General features: G+C 45.5%; 1 protein-coding gene across 3 annotated transcripts in view; it reads left to right on the forward strand.

Moving 5' to 3' along the window:
- The first annotated feature begins 5,249 nt into the window (after positions 1-5,249).
- Positions 5,250-20,615, forward strand: part of TTLL6 (tubulin tyrosine ligase like 6) — an 81,562-nt gene continuing 66,196 nt past the window's right edge. The window contains exon 1 of one of the 3 annotated variants that reach the window (XM_040342467.1): positions 5,250-5,334. The gene's annotated coding sequence lies outside the window, so the exon portion shown is untranslated. The other 2 variants (XM_040342468.1, XM_040342466.1) reach the window with 2 other exon arrangements.

A 20,615-nucleotide genomic window follows, 5' to 3' on the forward strand; every position in this document is an offset into this window, starting at 1 on the left:
ATCCCCCAATGGTCTCAATAGTTTGAACTGTTTTTGTTTTCTTTCTGTAAAATGCAATCTAAAATTTATAGCGATTGTATACAAATAACGATAAAAAAAAAATATTGTACAAAATGAACATCCCAATCCAAAAAATGTTTTCGACATCACTAATAGAATGGAAATGTTTTTGATATTAGAAGACGATAGAAATAAAACCAGGAAATAACGCACACGACAAAGGGCTCCTTTATGAACTTTCATTGTATATGGGTACTTTGCATTTATTTCCAAACAACATTTGCAGATCGTGTGTGTCTATACTGCTTGGAACTCATATTTATTTTTCGGTCAGTGCACACTTTAAAATTATGCAAAATCTCAAGGCACGTTCTAAAATGTGAAAAACAAAGCCAATCGTTTTATATAACACAGCAACATTCACGCACATGGGATACCCAATGTTACAGGTGATGTATTTTTCCAAAGCAAATACACCTTTGCACATTGGTACTGACTAGTTCACTGATGTTTCTCTTCTCCCTCAGTTTTCCTCCATCTCTCAGCTAATGGGACCTCAGTGCTGACAGAGGCAGGGCCGTCTTAATAGCATCATGGGCCCCTGGGCAAAGTAATGCAGTGGGGCCCTTACCAGTCTGCCCCAATTTACGCAACTATATCCAAGAAAAGCATAAATAGTTGATAGAATTAAAGATATATTTATTAGTACGTTCAATAAAATAGATTTTAGACAATTAAACATGCCATAAGTGAAAGACTAATCAACACAAAGAGCACAGTACAGGGGGAGAGGCAGAAGGGCACAATACTAGGATCAGGAGGGCACGGTATGGGGGGGGGGGGGCAGAAGGGCACAATACTGGGATCAGAAGGGCACGGTACGGGGGGAAGGCAGAAGGGCATAATACTGGGATCCGGAGGGTACGGGGGGGGAGGCAGAAGGGCATAATACTGGGATCAGGAGGGCACGGTACAGGGGGAGGCAGAAGGGCACAATACTGGGATCAGGAGGGCACGGTACGGGGGGAAGGCAGAAGGGCATAATACTGGGATCAGGAGGGCACGGTACGGGGGAAGGCAGAAGGGCACAATCCTGGGATCAGGAGGGCACAATACGGGGGGAGGCAGAAGGGCACAATACTGGGATCAGGAGGGCACGGTACAGGGGGAGGCAGAAGGGCACAATACTGGGATCAGGAGGGCACGGTACAGGTTCCAGGAAGCTACACAGAACATGGCCATCCCGGGACAGCTTAATAAAAAGCATGACTGTCTCATCAAATCCAGGACAGTTTGCAAGGGCATAATACTGGGATCCGGAGGGTACGGGGGGAGGCAGAAGGGCATAATACTGGGATCAGGAGGGCACGGTACGGGGGGGAAGGCAGAAGGGCACAATCCTGGGATCAGGAGGGCACGGTACAGGGGGAGGCAGAAGGGCACAATACTGGGATCAGGAGGGCACGGTACGGGGGGAAGACAGAAGGGCATAATACTGGGATCCGGAGGGCACGGTACGGGGGGAGGCAGAAGGGAACAATACTGGGATCAGGAGGGCACGGTACGGGGGGAAGGCTGAAGGGCACAATACTGGGATCAGGAGGGCACGGTACGGGGGGAGGCAGCAGGGCACAATACTGGGATCAGGAGGGCACGGTACAGGTTCCAAGAAGCTACACAGAACATGGCCATCCCGGGACAGCTTAATAAAAAGCATGACTGTCCCATCAAATCCAGGACAGTTTGCAAGTATGATGTAATGCAAGATTTTAAATGGGGCACCCATGCACCTTGGGCCCCTGAGCCGTGCCCATGCATTAAGATGACCCTGGACAGAGGCGGGCAGGGGAGGGATAAACAAGGATGCTGTGCAGGTATTCCACACCCTGTTTATTTATCTGATGACATAATTGGTTGTTAGGACACTGGCGGCTGGAAGGTTGCAATGGTGTACAATGAAAATCTGGGGCTTTGTGTAACTGAAAGGCAGGCTTGATCCACCCACTTGCTTGTATACAAATTTGGGGAAATTTTTAGGCTTTTGCCTAGGCACACCTGAAGACATTGATACCAGACAGCAGGACTCGACCCCGCTCCTATGTCACCAGAATTGATTGACAGCAGCGGAAGCCATTGCACTTGTGCACATTACTGGATCGGATGGGCTCAGATAAGCAAAGGGGGGAGCTGCAGCACAGAAGGTTTTTCACCTTAATGCATACATAGAATGCATTAAGGTGAAAAACCTTAAAGTGGTTGTAAAGCCTACGCATTTCTTGCATTAAGGTAAAAAATTGTTTAGGTTTCAGCATCCCCCCTCACCTTCCACCTTTTACTTACCTGAGCCCTCATTCGATCCAGCACTGTGCATGCCTGCTGCTCTTCTCTCCCCTCAATTCCGGGTCTTTCTGGCTTTCATGTGCCCCTGGCTTCCAGTGCTGTCAATCCATACCAGTGACGAGGGAGCGGGGGGGCAGGGCCGCGTCCCGCTGTCTGTGTCAATCGACGCAGCAGTGGGGCTCGGGCGCGAGCATGCACGAGTGCCCCCATAGGAAGTGGCTTCCTATGGGGGCACTGGACGGAGAGGAGGGGCCAGGAGCGCCCACAGGGACCCAAAAAGAGTTCATCAGCACTTTGTGCAATTCCGTTGCACAGAGCAGGTAAGTATAGAGATGTTTGTTATTAAATAAAAAAAAAAACCTTCACGATTACTTTAAGATTTTAGAACCACTTTAACCGCTCGCCGACCGCCACACGCCGATATACGTTGGCAGAATGGCACGGGCAGGCAAATGGGCGTACCTGTACATCCCTTTAAATTTGCCGCCCAGCGGGTGCCTGACGCGTGCCTTATGAGCGCGCCCGTGATTGCGGTCGGCAAAGGCAGAACAGGGAGATGCCTTTGTAAACAAGGCATTCCTCTGTTCTGCCTAGTGACATGTCAGGAATCTACTGTTCCCTGTGATCGGGAACAGTGATCGCTGAAGTGTCACTTGTAGCTCCTCCCCTAACAGTTAGAATCACTCCCTAGGACACACCTAACCTCTTCAGCGCCACCTAGTAGTTAACCCCTTCACTGCCAGTGTAATTTTCACAGTAATCAGTGCATTTCTATAGCACTGATCGCTATAAAAATAACAATGGTCCCAAAAATGTGTCAAAAGTGTCCGATATGTCCGCCAAAAAGTCGCAGTCATGATAAAAATCGCAGATCGCCGCCATTACTAGAAAAAAATAATAATAATAAAAATACCATAAAACTATCCCCTATTTTGTAGATGCTATAACTTTTGCGCAAACCAATCAATATACGCTTATTGAGTTTTTTTTTTTTACCAAATATGAAGAAGAATACGTATCGGCCTAAACTGAGGAACATTTAGATTTTTTTTTTTTATTATAGCAAAAAGTAAAAAAATCCTATTCACCTATGCAAATGAGGGAGATACGCCGATTCACAAACATACTTGCGCCCGGCGCATAATATACACGCTTTGCGTAAGTCCTACGTCCGGCGTAAAGTTATTCTACATATAGGAGGCGCAAGTCATGTTAAGGAATGGACCAGGGAACACAGCCGTCGTATTTTACGTTGTTTACGTAGTACGTGAATATGACTAGGCGTAGGTTACGTTCACGTCGTAGGCAGTGATTCAACGTATCTTAGGCAGTTGTTTTGACGTGATTCTGAGCATGCACACTGGGATGCATCCACGGGACGGCGCATGCGCCGTACGTTATTCGTAACTTTATGACGCTCAGTCCTTCCTTTACATGGGGTCACGCCTCATTAGCATGGCTCACGCCCACTTCCACCTACGCTGGCTTACGCTGAGGAAACCCAGCGTAGATTTGAGAGCGACTGGGGGCGAGTGCTTTGTGAATACTGTGCTTGCCTCTGTGCGCTGCGTCGGCGTATATTCGATACGCTACGCCGGCATAAATATGCGCCAATGTATGTGAATGCGGCCCATTGTTGTTTTTTTTTTCAAAATTGACGCTCTTCTTTTGTTTATAGCGTAAAAAATTAAAACCGCAGAGGTGATCAAATACCTTCAAAAGAAAGCTCTATTTGTGGGGAAAAAAAGGAAGTAAATTTTGTGCAACGTCGCACGACCGCGCAATTGTCAGTTAAAGCGACGCAGTGCCGAAGCGCAAAAAGTGCTCTGGTAAGGAAGGGGGTAAATTCTTCCAGGGCTGAAGTGGTTAAAACTAGGGTTGTCCCGATACCGATACTAGTATCGGTATCGTGACCGATTCTGAGTATTTGCGGGAGTACTCGTACTCCCGCAAATACCCCCGATACCAAAATAGAATACTTCCCCCCGCCCACAAACCCCCCCGCCGCCGAACGAATCCCGCCGCTACGCCGCATCCCCGCTTGGTTAATACGGGCGGGGAACATTACAGCATTCATTTAAATAGCTGTAGTCTTTCCCGCCGCGCCGCGTATAGACACTCCCCCTTGCTCGGGTGAACTGTCCAATCCCGAGCAAGGGGGAGTGTCTATACGCGGCGCGAGAGACTACAGCTATTCAAAGCTGTAATGTTCCCTGCGCGTATTAACCAAGCGGGGATGCGGCGCGGCAGCATGTACGGTAAGGGGGACATGGCTGCTTTTATGGGGGGGGGTCATGGCTGGATATGGGGGGACATGGCTGCATATGGGGAGGACATGGCTGCATATATGGGGGGGGGGACATGGCTGGATATGGGGAGGACATGGCTGCATATGGGGGGACATGGCTGCATATATGGGGGGGGGGACATGGCTGGATATGGGGAGAGACATGGCTAGATATGGGGGGGGACATGGCTGCATATGGGGGGACATGGCTGGATATGGGGGGGACATGGCTGCATATATGGGGGGGACATGGCTGCATTTGTGGGGGGACATGGCTGCATTTGGGGACACATTTAAAAAAAAGTATCGGTATTCGGTATCGGCGAGTACTTGAAAAAAAGTATCGTTACTCGTACTCAGTCCTAAAAAAGTGGTATCGGGACAACCCTAGTTAAAACCAAAACCTTACTTTCCAACCACAAAATTGCTTTCATTATTCCGGTGACAAACTTTCTTGTGTATAATAAGATAAAAGTATTGCTATGTGTGTGATTTATTACAGTCGTCGAGCTGTTGCTATGGAAATGGGTTGCATATGGTGGTCGGTGTTATTGGCAGCCTGTATGTAAACAATGAGAGACTGTGACCATGAGGAGAATCGCTCTCACCTAGGCTGTCCTCCCTCCTCTCCTCCCCTGGCCCTGCAGGCTATGCTTGGTTTCCATGGTTACAGCTGAGTTGTTGTCCTTGGGAGGCAGCCAGGCCGGGTAAGTGGTGTGCCTGTGATAGCTTTGTATTGGGAGGAGAAATCAGGAATCGAATCCCTGAAATCCATGTTTATGTGTGCGGTGTGATGTGTGGGAATCCAGCAGAGCGTCCCTAGCAACGCCTCCGAGACGCAGCACGCTGTATACAGTATAGGATGAAAGTTTTATAAGTTCCTCGGAGCTCCGTGACTCCCGGGGTTTACCATTACACCGCTCTACTACTCGTCTGTACTCGGTAACCTCAGTTCACTTTTATCTCCTATTATTCCTTTGTATTTTATTGATTCGTTCTTTTTATTTTTTTATTAGAAACATATTTTACTTAATATTGTTACTATTTGTATTTATTTATTAGACATGTATTATTTAATATTATTACTATTGTATTATTTATGTAGGTTTGCATCAATGCCAGATTTTTATTGACAAGTACTGAAGACAGCAGGGAAACCGCATGCGATTCGGACAGGGATTGCACCGCATTCCTGTTCAAATCACCTGCGATTATTTTCAGTGCGATTAGAGCCCATTCATTTTGTGTGGGCCCAAATCGCACTGCAAAGGTATCGGTTTTGGGCATCGGAACATTTTCACGAGTACTCCTTAAAATACTCAGGCCTGGATTCACGTAGAACCGCGTATCTTTGTGCGGGCGTAACGTATCCTATTCACGTTACGCCTCCGCAACTTTGACAGGCAAGTGCCGTATTCTCAAACCAAAGTTGTGGCGGCATAGCGTAAATAGGCCGGCGTAAGCCCGCCTAATTCAAATGTGGTAGATGTGGGCGTGTGTTATGAAAATGTAATGTGACCCCACGTAAATGACGCTTTTTACGAACGGCGCATGCGCCGTCCATGAAAGTATCCCAGTGCGCATGCTCCAAATTAACCCGCAAGAAGCCAATGCTTTCGACGTGAATGTAAATGACGCCCAGCCCTATTCGCGAACGACTTAAGCAAACGACGTAAAATTTTCAAAATTCGACGCGGGAACGACGTCCATACTTAACATTGGTACGCCTCATATAGCAGGGGTAACTTTACGCCGGGAAAAGCCCAACGTAAACAGCATATCTGTACTGCGTCGGCCCGGCGTACGTTAGTGAATTTGCGTATCTAGCTGATTTACATATTTCTAGGCGTAAATCAGCGTACACGCCCCTAGCGGCCAGCGTAAATATGCAGTTAAGATACGACGGCCTAAGAGACTTACGCCGGTCAGATCTAATACAAATCTATGCGTAACTGATTCTAAGAATCAGGCGCATAGATACGACGGCTCGGACTCAGAGTTACGACGGCGTATCTGGAGATACGCCGGCGTAACTCGTACGAGAATCCGGGCCTCAGTGCCTGCAGTGATACCGGTATCCGTATCGGTGCAACCTAATTTAGTATTTTATAACCGCGTACACACAACAGTTTTTCATGATGAGAAAAATGCAATTTTTTAAATTGGTCATTAAAAACGACCGTTTGTGCACTCCAGAGCTTTTTTCTCGACGTGAAAAATGGGCATTAAAAATCTAGAGCATGCTAGGCTGGATTCACGTAGATCCACGCATTTTTACGGCGGCGTAGCGTATCGTATTTACGCTACGCCGCCGTAAGTTAGAGAGGCAAGTGCTGTATTCACAAAGCACTTGCCTCCTAACTTACAGCGGCGTAGCGTAAATGGGGCCGGCGTAAGCGTGCCTAATTCAAATGGGGATGATGTATTGGGGGCGTGTTTTATTTAAATTAATGGTGACCCCGCGTATTGCGCCGTTCGTGAAAGAATCCCAGTGCGCATGCTTGAAATTCCGCCGCAAATCGTCATTGCTTTCGACGTGAACGAGAATTATGTCCAGCCCTATTCGCGAACGACTTACGCAAACGACATAAAAAATTCAAAATTCGACGCGGGAAGGACGTCCATACTTAACATTGCGTACGCCTGTGGAATGCACTACCAACCACCATCCGACTAGAGTCGGACCACTTGGCCTTCAGGAGAAAGATTAAAACCCATCTCTTCTGAGGTCAAGGGGTTCCTTACCTATGAAATGGATACAGCGCCCAGAGGCGATTCAGTTCGCATGTGTTGCGCTTTACAAGTCTCTCACTCACTCATAATAGCAGGAGCAACCTTACGCCGAAAAAGTCTAACGTAAACGACGTAACAAAATAGCGCCGGGCGTACGTACGTTTGTGAATCGGCGTATTTAGGTCATTTGCATATTCTACGCCGAAAACAACGGAAGCGCCACCTAGCGGCCAGCGTAAATATGCACCCTAAGATACGACGGTGTAAGAGACTTACGCCAGTCGGATCTTAGGCTAATGTCGGCGTATCTTGCTTTCTGAATACAGAAAAAAGATACGCCAGCGCAGCTTTGAATTTACGCGGCGTATCTATAGATACGCCGGCTTAAATTCTTGCTGAATCTAGCCCGCTCTATTTTTTCTTGTCGTGAAAAACGGTCGTGTGTAAGCTTTAACGACGGGGAAAAAACACGCATGCTCAGAAGGAGGTTATAAGAAGGGAAATTTGCATAATCAGCCCAAAGGGTGTCGTCAATCGAATGGAACTTCCCCTTTATAGTGCCGTCGTACGTGTTGTACGTCACCGCGCTTTGCTCGAGCGTTTTTTTTTTTCACGATCGTGTGTATGCAAGGCAGGCTTGACAAGAATCACGTTGAGAAAAACTTTGTTTTTTCCATGACATCAAACAGTCGTGTGAACGCGGCTTTAGACCCATTTTACACAGAAATAGCGCCTGAAAACTGCCTCTCATGCCTTCCCAGTGTGAAAGCCTGAGTGCTTTCACACTCGAGCGCTGCGCTCGTGGGACGTTAGAAAAAGTCCTGCAAGCAGCATCTTTGGGGGGGGGGGGGCTCCCAGAATGCCTCTGCCCATTGCAATGAATGGACAGCGCTTCCAAAGTGCCTGAAAAGCCATTCAGAAGCACCGCAACACTGGCATTTTTAACCCCTTCTTCGGCCACTAGCGGGGGGTTAAAAGCACCTTTAACCACTTCAGCCCCGAAAGATTTGGCTGCCCACTGACCGGGCCATTTTTTGCAATACGACACTGCGTTGCTTTAAGTGACAATTTCCCCACAAATAGAGCTTTCTTTTGGTGATATTTGATCACCTCTGCAGTTTTTATTTTTTGCGCTATAAACAAAAAAAGAGCAACAATTAGGAAAAAAATTCAATATTTTTTACTTTTTGCTATAACAAATATCCCAAAACAATATATAAAAAAACGAATGTCTTTCTCAGTTTAGGCCGATACGTGTTCTACCAATTTTTGGTTAAAAAAATTGCAATAAACGTATATTGGTTCGGTTGCGCAAAAGTTATAGCGTCTACAAAATTGGGGATAGATTTATGGCATTTTTGTATATTTTTTTTTTTTGTTAGTAATGGCGGCGATCTGCGATTTTTATGGTGACATTATGGCGGACACATTGGACACTTTTGACACTCTTTTGGGACCATTGTCACTGATACAGCGATCAATACTATAAAAATGCACTGATTACTGTGTGAATGACACTGGCAGGGAAGAGGTTAAACACTAGGGGACGATGAAGGGGTTAAGTGTGTCCTAGGGAGTGATTCTAACTGTGTGGGGGCTGGGCTACCAGTGACATGGCAGAGATCACTGCACACGATCACAGGGAGCAGTAAATCCCTGCCATGTCACTAGGCAGAACAGGGAAATGCCTTGTTTACATAGGCATCTCCCTATTCTGCCGCTCCATGAAACGATTGCGGGCAACCAGTGGACATCAAGTCCGCGGGAACGGCGGGTACGCTCACCTAGCACGTGGCGGCGCCCACACGGCTGCAAATTTAAAGGGGTGTACAGGTAAATCCCTTTGCGCAGTCATTCCATTCTGCCGACGTAAATGTACATGCGTCGGTCGGCAAGTGGTTAAACAGTGCTAAAGCGCCACTTATTTGATTTATTAGAAATTTATTCTGTATCATTTTATTTATTAGAAATTTATATTTTTTTAATTAGAAATGTAATATATATTATTTTGTATATTAAAGTGGATTTCCACCCAAAAGTGGAACTTCCGCTGATCTGCTTCCTCCCCCCCCTCCGGTGCCACATTTGGCACCTCTCAGGGGGGAGGAGCTACCTGTTTTTGACAGGTACCCTTCCCCAATTCCCGGGAGACGGCGCCGCAGCACCGTCTCTCTTAAGTTAGCCTCCTTCCCCCGCCTCGGACCAAGTAGAAAGCGCAGCACTCTTCGCGCATGCATAGGAAACCTTATGACGAATAGTGGCGGAAGCACCTGACAGCCGATCCGAAAATCAGCTGGGGTGCTGACATTGCGGGCTCCCTGGACAGGAAAGGTGCCTGAATATTAAAAGTCAGCAGCTACAGTATTTGTAGAGCTACAGTATTTGTAAAGCTACAGTATTTGTAAAGCTACAGTATTTATAGAGCTACAGTATTTCTAAAGCTACAGTATTTGTAGAGCTAAAGTATTTATAGAGCTACAGTATTTATAGAGCTACAGTATTTGTAAAGCTACAGTATTTGTAGAGCTACATTATTTGTAAAGCTACAGTATTTGTAGAGCTTCTGTATCTGTAGAGCTTCTGTATTTGTAGAGCTACAGTATTTGTAAAGCTACAGTATTTGTAAAGCTACAGTATTTGTAAAGCTACAGTATTTGTAGAGCTACAGTATTTGTAGAGCTTCTGTATTTGTAGAGCTACAGTATTTGTAGAGCTACAGTATTTGTAAAGCTACAGTATTTGTAGAGCTACAGTATTTATAAAGCTACAGTATTTGTAGAGCTACAGTATTTGTAGAGCTACAGTATTTGTAGAGCTACAGTATTTGTAGAGCTACAGTATTTGTAGAGCTACAGTTTTTCTAAAGCTACAGTATTTGTAGAGCTACAGTATTTGTAGAGCTACAGTATTTGTAAAGCTACAGTATTTGTAGAGCTACAGTATTTCTAAAGCTACAGTATTTGTAGAGCTACAGTGTTTGTAAAGCTACAGTATTTGTAGAGCTACAGTATTTCTAAAGCTACAGTATTTGTAAAGATACAATACTTGTAAAGCTACAGTATTTGTAGAGCTACAGTATTTGTAAAGCTACATTATTTGTAGAGCTACAGTATCTGTAAAGCTACAGTATTTGTAGCTGCTGACTTCCTCCCAGGCGAATCAGGTGAATTTTTTTATTATTTTATTTATTAGGAAATATAGAATTAAGCTGGCCAGAGATTAATCTAAATTCATACAGTTCAGCAGGGACCCACACATTTTGATCCATCTATTCTATAGGCAGACTGGTTGTACTAAAGATGATTGATCAACTGACTTCAGTACAACCAGCCTGCTGTGTTTTTTTTTTTTTTATCATTGCCAACAGCTATTGCAGCAAGAAGTGATCATTGTATTCTGATGACTGGGAAACCTCCCACGTTCAGAATACAAAAGCTCAGCAGGAGGGATTCAGTGTGGATGGGGGAATCAAGCAATTTTATTTCCTGCAGCCTGTGGTTGCAGGAAAGAAAATTGCTTAATGTATGGCCTGCTTTAGGTCTAAAATACTGGGCAACACACACTGTAAGGCCCCTTTCACACGGACGGATAGAATGGTGCTTTTAGCTGCGGATTTTCTAGTTTTTCTACCGCAGCTAAAAGCACACAATGCTTTCCAATGGCCCCATTCACACACAACGTTTTGCTGCGATTTCGTTGCATGCGGTTTGGTGCGAATAGAAAAAATAGAATTGAATGCGTCCAGGTGCGATTTAGCGCAGCTATATGCACTTAACCGCAGGTAATCTCAGTCTTTTGCGTCAACTGCGGATAGCAGCGTGAGAAAAAAAAAGAAAAGAACAACAGGAAGCACATTATAATCAAAAAAAATTAAAAGGGTTGCTATGGAAATGACTACCGCAGCTATACGCGATCGCATGTAACCGCACGTAATCGCAATGTACAAATGCAGCTAATCGCAGTGCCCAGAACCTTGAATTTCACTGAAAATGTACATGCTTTTAATTGCGGCAAAACTGCCGTCCGTCTGAAAGGGGCCTAAGATTGCAACAGGGTGCAGTATTATCGTTGTCATTGTTATTACTATTACCACAATTATTATTATTATTGCTGTTTATATGATTATATATTATATGACGATAATGACTTTAGTTAGTGAAAACATGGCTATTGAGACACATGTTAAACTTATTGGGCCAGATCCACGTAGCGCCTCGTAATTTTAGGCAGGCGTAGCGTATCGTAGTAACGCTACGCCGCCGCAACTCTGAGAGGCAAGTGCTGTATTCACAAAGCACTTGCCTCTAAAGTTACGGCGGCGTATCGTAAATCTGCCGGCGTAAGGGCGCGGAATTCAAATGATAAAGATGTGGGCGTGTTTTATGTTAATTTTACTTGACCCGACGTAAATGACGTTTTTTCTGAACGGCGCATGTGCCGTCCGTGGGGGTATCCCAGTGCGCATGCTTCAAATTAACCCGCAACAAGCCAATGCTTTCGACGTGAACGTCATTCTACGCAAAGCCCTATTCGCAAACGTTTTACGCAAACGACGTACACGACGGAAAATTCGACGCTGGCCCGACGTCCATACTTAACATTGGCTACACCTCATATAGCAGGGGTAACGTTACGCCGAAAAAAGCCTTACGGAAACGACGTAAAAAAAATGCGCCGGCCGGACGTACGTTTGTGGATTGACGTATCTAGCTAATTTGCATACTCGACGCGGAAATCGACGCAAGCGCCACATAGCGGCCAGCGTAAATATGCACCTTAGATCCGACGGCGTACTAAGACGTACGCCAGTCGGATCTAGCCCAGCTTCAGGCGTATCTTGTTTTGTGGATACAAAACAAAGATACGCCGGAGCAACCTAGAAGTTACGCGGCGTATCAATAGATAACTTCTTTGTGGATCTGGCCCATTAGGTGTGAGCTGTGACAAGATGCTGCTTATACCGGCTGGTTTCTCTCTGCTAATATATTTCACCCAGGCCTACTTCAGCGTACGGCAGTGCGAGGGCCGAGTTTCCTGCAATTTATTATCTGTGTGGGAAAACAACCACCCATCTCCGAGCAGCACCCACCCCCACACTGTTTGCCGGTCGGTCCGGCATTTACCCCATTCTGGCGGGTGGCAGGCAGCTCCTACCCTCCTTCTCCTAGGCATCCAATAGGATCGCCTGTCCTTTCAACCAATCGGGTGACCGGTGTCAAAACCCGCTTCCTGATTGGCCAGGAGGAGGATCAGCTTAACCACTTCCATACCAGGCATTCATAGGCGGCACTGATGGGAACTCATAAGCGGCACTGATGGGCACTCATAGGCGCACTGGGCACTCTTTGGCAGCACTGATGGGCACTCATGGGCGGCACTGATGGGCACTTATGGGTGGCACAGATAGGCACTGATAGGTGGGCACTGGGCATAGATGGGCACTAATAGGTGGCACTGATGGACACTGGGTGACACTGAGGGGTGGTACTGATGGCATTGCTGGGCACAGTCAGTGCCCATGTTGCCAGTCAGTGCCCATTTGTGGGCACTGATTGGCATTGATTGCATTAAAAACATTTTTTTTGTTTTTTTATATCTATTTGTGCTCTATTGAGCACTGGGGGGCACTCCCTGGTGGTCCAGTGTGGGGATCCGAGGGGGGTGCTGCGCTGATAAACAATCAGCGCGAACCCCCTCCTGTCAGGAGAGCCGGAGGCTCTTTACCGAGATCGGAGTCACCGATCGCCGTACGGGCGCGCGCCGGCATGAAATCCTGCAGGACGTCAATAGACATCCAGTCAGGATTTCACAACCACTTCCCAGACGTCAATCTCCTATTGACCGGGCGGGAAGTGGTTAAAGAGAAGCTCCATCCAAAAGGGGAAGCTCCGCTTGTTTGCACATTCGCCCCCCTCCACTGCTACATTTAGCACTTTTTGCAGGGGAGGGGGGAGCGGGTACCTGGTTTTGACAGCTACCCGCTCCCACTTCTGGCTGAGATCGCAGCGGAATCGCACACACACAGGTCCCAAAAGACTGCAGGGCCTTTAATAGCACACAGAGCGACCCGCGCATGCGTAGTAGGAAACCAGCAGTGAAGCCAGAAGGCTTTACTGCTAGTCTCCCTTACCCAAGATGCCAGCGCCTGCACCCAAAGCCGATTGCAGAATTGATTTAGGTGCTGACATCGCTGGATCCTTGGACAGGTAAGTGTCCTTATATTAAAAGACAGCAGCTAAAGTATTTGTAGCTGCTAACTTTTATTTTATTTATTTTTTCATGCAGCTTAGAGCTCCTCTTCAAAGAAGAACTGCAGTCTGCTCACATAAATTGTAATAAAAACATCTTTGCCATTCTGAAGCTTCCCTCCAACCATGTTGCATATTATTTTATATATACTGTGATTCTGTACTTGCCAAATATGCTGCAGAAATCTCCCTCCGCTGAGTCTGGCTGCAGCCATTTTAACTGTGGGCAGCTGAAGCTGCTGCCTGTTCACTTCCTGGATTTACACAGACACTCAGAGGCACACCTCCAGCTCTGCAGGCCTGCAGCTTTCATTGGCCCTCTTATGACTCACCCCCCCTCCCTTCCTGGTAGAGCTGCACGATTAATCGTTAAGAATCGTTATCACAATTGTTTTCCCCCTTGCGATCTTGACAAAGTATTATTTCATGATCTTTCTATGCAGAGAACAAAAGAAAGGAAGAAAAAATCTGGGCAGTCTGCCAAGTATCACAACATTCTTTAGCAGCGGTACTAAGTAGAAACATTGTAACAATTTGTGAATTAGATCAAAGGACTACACTTCTAAACATTTGTTGGTTTCAAGTTAAAATAATTTTTTTTTTTTTTGCTAGAAATTTACTTAGAACCCCAAAATATTATATATAATATATTTTTTAGTAGAGACCCTAGAGAATAAAATGGTGGTTGTTGCAATATTTTACGTCACATTGTATTTGCGCAGCAGTCGTTCAAATACATATTTTTTGGGAAAAAATTACACTTTAACCACTCAAGCCCCGGACCATTTTGTTGCTAAATGACTGGGCCACTTTTTGCAATTCTGCACTACGTCGCTTTAACTGACAATTGCGCGGTCGTGCGACATGGCTCCCAAACAAAATTGACGTCCTTTTTCCCCCCACAAATAGAGGTTTCTTTTGGTGGTATTTGATCACCTCTGCTGTTTTATTTTTTTTGCGCTATAAACAAAAATAGAGCAATCATTTAAAAAAAAAAAAATGCAATATTTTTAACTTTTTTCTATAATAAATATCCCCAAAAAATATATAAAAAAACGTTTTTTTCCCTCAGTTTAGGCCAATACGTATTCTTCTACATATTTTTGGTAAAAAAAAAAAACAATAAGCATTTATTGATTGGTTTGCGCAGACGTTATAGCGTCTACAAAATAGGGGATAGTTTTATAGCATTTTTATTAATATTTTTTTTTTTTACTAGTAATGACGGCGATCAGCAATTTTTATTGTGACTGCGACATTATGGCGGACACATCGGAACACTTTTGACACATTTTTGGGACCATTGGCATTTTTATAGCGATCAGTGCTATAACTGGTTACTGTGAAAATGACACTGGCAGTGAAGGGGTTAAGCACTAGGTGGCGCTGTAGGGGTTAAGTGTTCCCTAAGGAGTGATTCTTACTGTAGGGGGCGTGGCTTGCTGTGACACATCACTGATCTTGTTCCTGATGACAGGGAATACAACCAGTGACAAACGGGGAGATGTTGGGCCAGATTCAGGAAGCTCGGTGCATCTTTGTGCCGGCGTAGCGCATCTCATATGCGCTACGCCAACGTAACTCTGAGAGGCAAGAGCAGTATTCACAAAGCACTCGCTCCCTACGTTGCGCCAGCGTAACGTAAATTGGCCGGCGTAAGCCCGCCTAATTCAAAGTAGGAAGGTAGTGTGCGTGATACATTTAAATTAACCGTGACCCCATGCAAATGAAGGGCCGAACGAACGGCGCATGCGCGCGCATGCTCAGAATCACGTTGAATTTACTCCCTACGATCCGACGGCTCAATGCCTACTACGTGAATGTAACCTACGCCCAGCCCCATTCATGTACGACTTACGTAAACAACGTAAAATACGACGGCTGTTCCGACGTCCATACCCTAACATGACTTACACCTGCTTTATGTGGCTTAACGTTACGCCGGACGTATGCCTTACGTAAACGACGTAGATTACAGCGAAGGGCGTAAGTACGTTCGTGAATCGGCGTATCTCGCTCATTTACATATTCAACGCGCAAATTAATGGAAGCGCCCCTTGCGGCCAGCGTAAATATGCGCACAAGATACGACGGCGTAGGAAACTTACGTCGGTCGTATGAAGCCAAAATTCAGGCGTATCTTACTTGAAGAATCAGGCGCATAGATACGACGGCGCATCCGTGCACTTACGCGGCGTATCAGTAGATACGTCGGCGTAAGTGCTTTCTGAATCCGGGCCGTTGTGTTTACACTAACATCTCCCCATTCTATCTCTCCATAAGACGATCGCGGGTTAGCCCGTGGCAATCGAGTCTGCGGGAAACCACAGGCGCGCTCACGGAGATCGTGACGGGCGTGTTCGCAACAATCGCTTCTTAAAGGGGACGTACAGGTATGTCTTTTTGCCTGCCTGTGCCATGCTGCAGACGTATATCGGCAGGGCGGCAAGTGGTTAATGAATTAAAATAAATAACTAACCAGTAAAGTTAGCCAATTTTTTTGTATAATGTAAAAGATTTTACGTTGCGAGAATCGTGATCTTTATTCTAAGCAAAAGAAATTGTGATTCTCATTTTGGCCAGAATCGTACAGCTCTATTTCCTGGCAAACTCTCAGGAGAGTGAGAGAGAGAGAGAGCTGTGCATGATGTCATAAGCCTAGGCTAATGACCAGACAAGAAACAGGAAGTGGGCTGAATAAGGTATTTACTGGCAGAAAAAAGTAAAACACTATCCAAAGTTAAAACAACAGGGACAGAAGATTTAATAGATAAAAAAATTACTGAAGGTCCACTTTAAGATTGTCAGGAGGAAATGACCAATGGCAGCATTCCTATCTCTCTCAGGTTTTCATTAGGCGTCTATGTTGTGAAGACACGTCCAGTACTCCCGGCTGCATTACATTTACAGTAGAAACACTCGAATAAGTGAAAACAGAAGTGTGCATTGTACTAAGGATTAGTGTTAAATGACACAAGCAGTAATAGAATATGTTAACAGCGCACTTCAAAGTGGTTGAAAACCGGTACATATACCCAGTGAAGTGAATAGCTTCAGGTGATAAATAGAGATTAAACAAATCCTCTTACATAAGTTGTACTTATTTATCTGCGGTCCTATCTCTACAGCTGTTCAAATCATACATTTTACACAGCTTTTCTGAGCTTCAGCAGTCAGGGGGAGGGAATCTGATGTCACACACTACACAGCAGAGAGCTGAATGTAATCGGAGACCCGAGTGGAGGAAAAGTACACCCCCCTATGCAGTCTCTTAGAGAAACATGCACAGCTGAGGCAGTCAATCACCCGCTGTGTGTTAGGGACAGGCAGGACCGTCTCCCTGAATTGTCTGGTGTCGATTAAGACTGTCGGAAGTGACGCCTTCCGATAGCAGCGGAATGAGAGAGGAGACAGAAATCACACTGTAGGGGGCTTGTACACACTATAGAAGGATATGCTTTGTTAATTTTTCATTTCAAATTTACAAGCACTTTAAAGTAGAGTTCCGCCAAAAAAATATGAATGAAAAGCCAGCAGCTTCAAAAAGTGTAGCTGCTGACTTTTAATAATCAGACACTCACCTGTTCCACAGTCCAGCGATGCGGGCATACTAAGCCCCGCCCCTCTCCACGGTGCTGCCATTCTTACTGTACCTTCACAGTCGGGCACGTACTACGCATGCGAGAGCCGCGCTGCGCGCTGTAAATGGCCCGGGCAATCTTCTTGGACCTGTGACGTGTCCCAGAAGATTGCAGGGGGGGACTTCCTTGCGTCACTGCAGAGCTATGATAGGAAGTGGGAGCTGGGTGCCTCTAAAAAAAAGGGTATCCGCTCCCCCCCCCCCAAAAAAAATGACATGCCAAAGTTTCATTTTTGGGTGGAACTCCGCTTTTACCACTTAAGCCTCGAACCATTATGCAGCTAAAGGACCAGGCCCCTTTTTGCAATTCGGCACTGCGTCTCTTTAACTGACAATTGCGCGGTCGTGCGACGTGGCTCCCAAACAAAATTGACGTCCTTTTTTTTCCCGCAAATAGAGCTTTCTTTTGGTGGTATTTGATCACCTCTGCGGTTTTTATTTTTTGCGCTATAAACAAAAATAGAGCGACAATTTTGAAAAAAAATCAATATTTTGTACTTTTTGCTATAATAAATATCCCCAAAAAATATATTAAAAAAAATTGTTTTTTCCTCCGTTTAGGCCGATACGTATTCATCTACATATTTTTGGTAAAAAAAAATCGCAATAAAGCGTTTATTGATTGGTTTGCGCAAAAGTTATATCGTTTACAAAATAGGGGATAGTTTTATGGCATTTTTATTAATATTTTTTTTTACTACTAATGGCGGCGGTCAGCGATTTTTATTGCGACATTATGGCGGACACATCGGACACTTTTTTTTTTTTTCTTTTTTTTTTTTCCACCTCAGACTCAACCACAGCAAGAGAATTGCTCATGATTTTATTCATAATTCCGTCTCCACTTTTGGTTTTGCATCATTTGTGGTATTTCAAATGTTATTTTATGTATTTTTGCCTTTTTTTTTTCATTATATTAGTTATTTTACATATTCTCTTTTAATTCATCGGACACTTTTGACCCATTTTTGGGACCAATGATACAGCGATCGGTGCTATAAAAATGCACTGATTACTGTGAAAATGCCAATGGCGGTGAAGGGGTTAACCTCTAGGGGGCGCTGTAGGGGTTAAGTGTGCCCTAGTGTGTGATTCTTACTGTAGGGGGGCATGGCTGGGTGTGTGATGTCACTGATCGTCGTTCCCTATGACAGGGAACAGACGATCACTGACAAGTCACACTAGGAAGAATGGGGAAAGGTTTGTTTACACTTACCTCTCCCTGTTCTTCAGCACTGTGACCCGATAGCGGGACAACGGCGGCGATCGGGTCACGGGGCTTCGGACCGGGTCGCGAGCGCGCCACCGCCGGCGCGCTCACGACCCACGCCTGGGTTCCTAAAGAGGACGTACCTGTACGCCCTTGTGCCCAGCCGTGCCATTCTGCCAACGTATATCGGTGTGCGGCGGTCCTCAAATGGTTAAAGTCAGGTTTTATTGTATGTTGCAAATCACGCCACAATCCAAAGTTGTGGGGTATAACTAAAGGCAAAACTTTTTTTTTTGAAGTTTGGGATAGAGTGGAGAGGGATTAGAACCCCTGTAAGTTTTTTTTTTTTTTTGCTGTCTGTGTCCCCATTGGGGAGATTCGCCCTCTGTGTTCTGTGTCTTGTTATCACCATCTCTCTCTTAATAAAAAGACATGTTTAATTTTTTTAGCAGTTCAAATATGAACACGTGTAGATCCCTTCATTCAAAATGCCGATGAGCAGTATCACCAGCAACCTCCCTCACCTAAAACCACAGAAATTGTGTCACTTGGCATTTATGGGCCAGATTCTCAAAAGAGATACGACGGCGTATCTCCAGATACGCCGTCGTATCTCTGAGTCGCGCCGTCGTATCTATGCGCCTGATTCTTAGAATCAGTTACGCATAGATTTCCCTTAGATCCCACAGGCGTAAGTCTCTTACGCCGTCGGATCGTAACTGCATATTTACGCTGGCCGCTAGGGGCGTGTACGCTGATTTACGCGTCAAAATATGTAAATCAGCTAGATACGCGAATTCACGAACGTACGCCCGGCCGACGCAGTACAGTTACGCCGTTTACGTTAGGCTTTTCCCGGCGTAAAGTTACCCCTGCTATATGGTGGCGTAAGTGCGGCGTACCAATGTTAAGTATGGCCGTCGTTCCCGCGATGAAATTTAAAAATTTTACGTCGTTTGCGTAACTCGTCCGTGAATGGGGCTGGACGTAATTTACGTTCACGTCAAAACCAATATGTCCTTGCGCCGTATTAGGAGCAATGCACACTGGGAGATTTCCACGGACGGCGCATGCGCTGTTCGTGGAAAACGTCAATCACGTCGGGTCACAGAACATTAACATAAAACACGCCCCCCTGTCCCACATTTGAATTAGGCAGGCTTACGCTGGCCTATTTACGCTACGCCGCCGCAACTTACGAAGCAAGTGCTTTGAGAATACTGTACTTGCCCGTCTAAGTTGCGGAGGCGTAACGTAAATCGGATACGTTACGCCCGCGCAAAGATACGCAGATGTACGAGAATCTGGCCCTATGTTTCTAGTTAAATGCCAACTATAGAAATGTTTGTCATCAGTCCATATTGTTCATTTATGGTTTCAAAGATTTCTAGATTTCCAGCATCAAGAGAACCTCTTCTTCTCATCACTTTTTTTCAGGTTTTTATCATCCTGTGTGTCCCTACAGTCACAGAGTGAGTACCTACCTAAATGGGATCAAATTGCATCCAATTGGAGACCTCAGAATTGACCATATGTGGTCATTGTAGGATGATGCCTGTGAAGCGACCTGATGGTACTGTGTGTCTGCCTAATTGTGCATTATATCACATTAGCCAAGAAATAAATGGGGATCACTCACCCATGTCTTACAAGTGTGGGAGGTGATATGAGTTATCCATTAAAAGTTGACATGAAAAGCTCTTGTTTGACCCTAGTGACCCTAAATTCCTTTGAGGAGATTGATTTTACTAGTGCAATTATACTGAATTTATCAGTGGCGGACTGACCATTGGGACTCTTGGGTACTGCCTGAGGGCCCCATGCCACTAGGGGGCCCCATGAGGGTTGCCAGGCTCAATAAAACCAGGGACAGTATGTAAAAATCTGTGTTTTTTTTACATCTGTTCCTGATATGTCCAAAACCGGCATGCATTTGATGTGAAAATCCAAAGATTTTAGCTGCCCTGCCTATGCAATACCTCCTGGCGTGGTGGCCATCTGTAAGCCCGGGGGCCCCATAATCTTCTATTGCCCGGGGGCCCCATGAGTTGCCAGTCCACCCCTGGAATTTATACTGTCTTCCCTGCAATACTATCTTAGTCCATTCTGCTATTATTATACTACACATGTTAACCAGTGGGTATCCAAACATCTGAG

Source organism: Rana temporaria, chromosome 3 (assembly GCF_905171775.1).
Source record: "Rana temporaria chromosome 3, aRanTem1.1, whole genome shotgun sequence".
NCBI classification, from domain to species: Eukaryota; Metazoa; Chordata; class Amphibia; order Anura; family Ranidae; genus Rana; species Rana temporaria.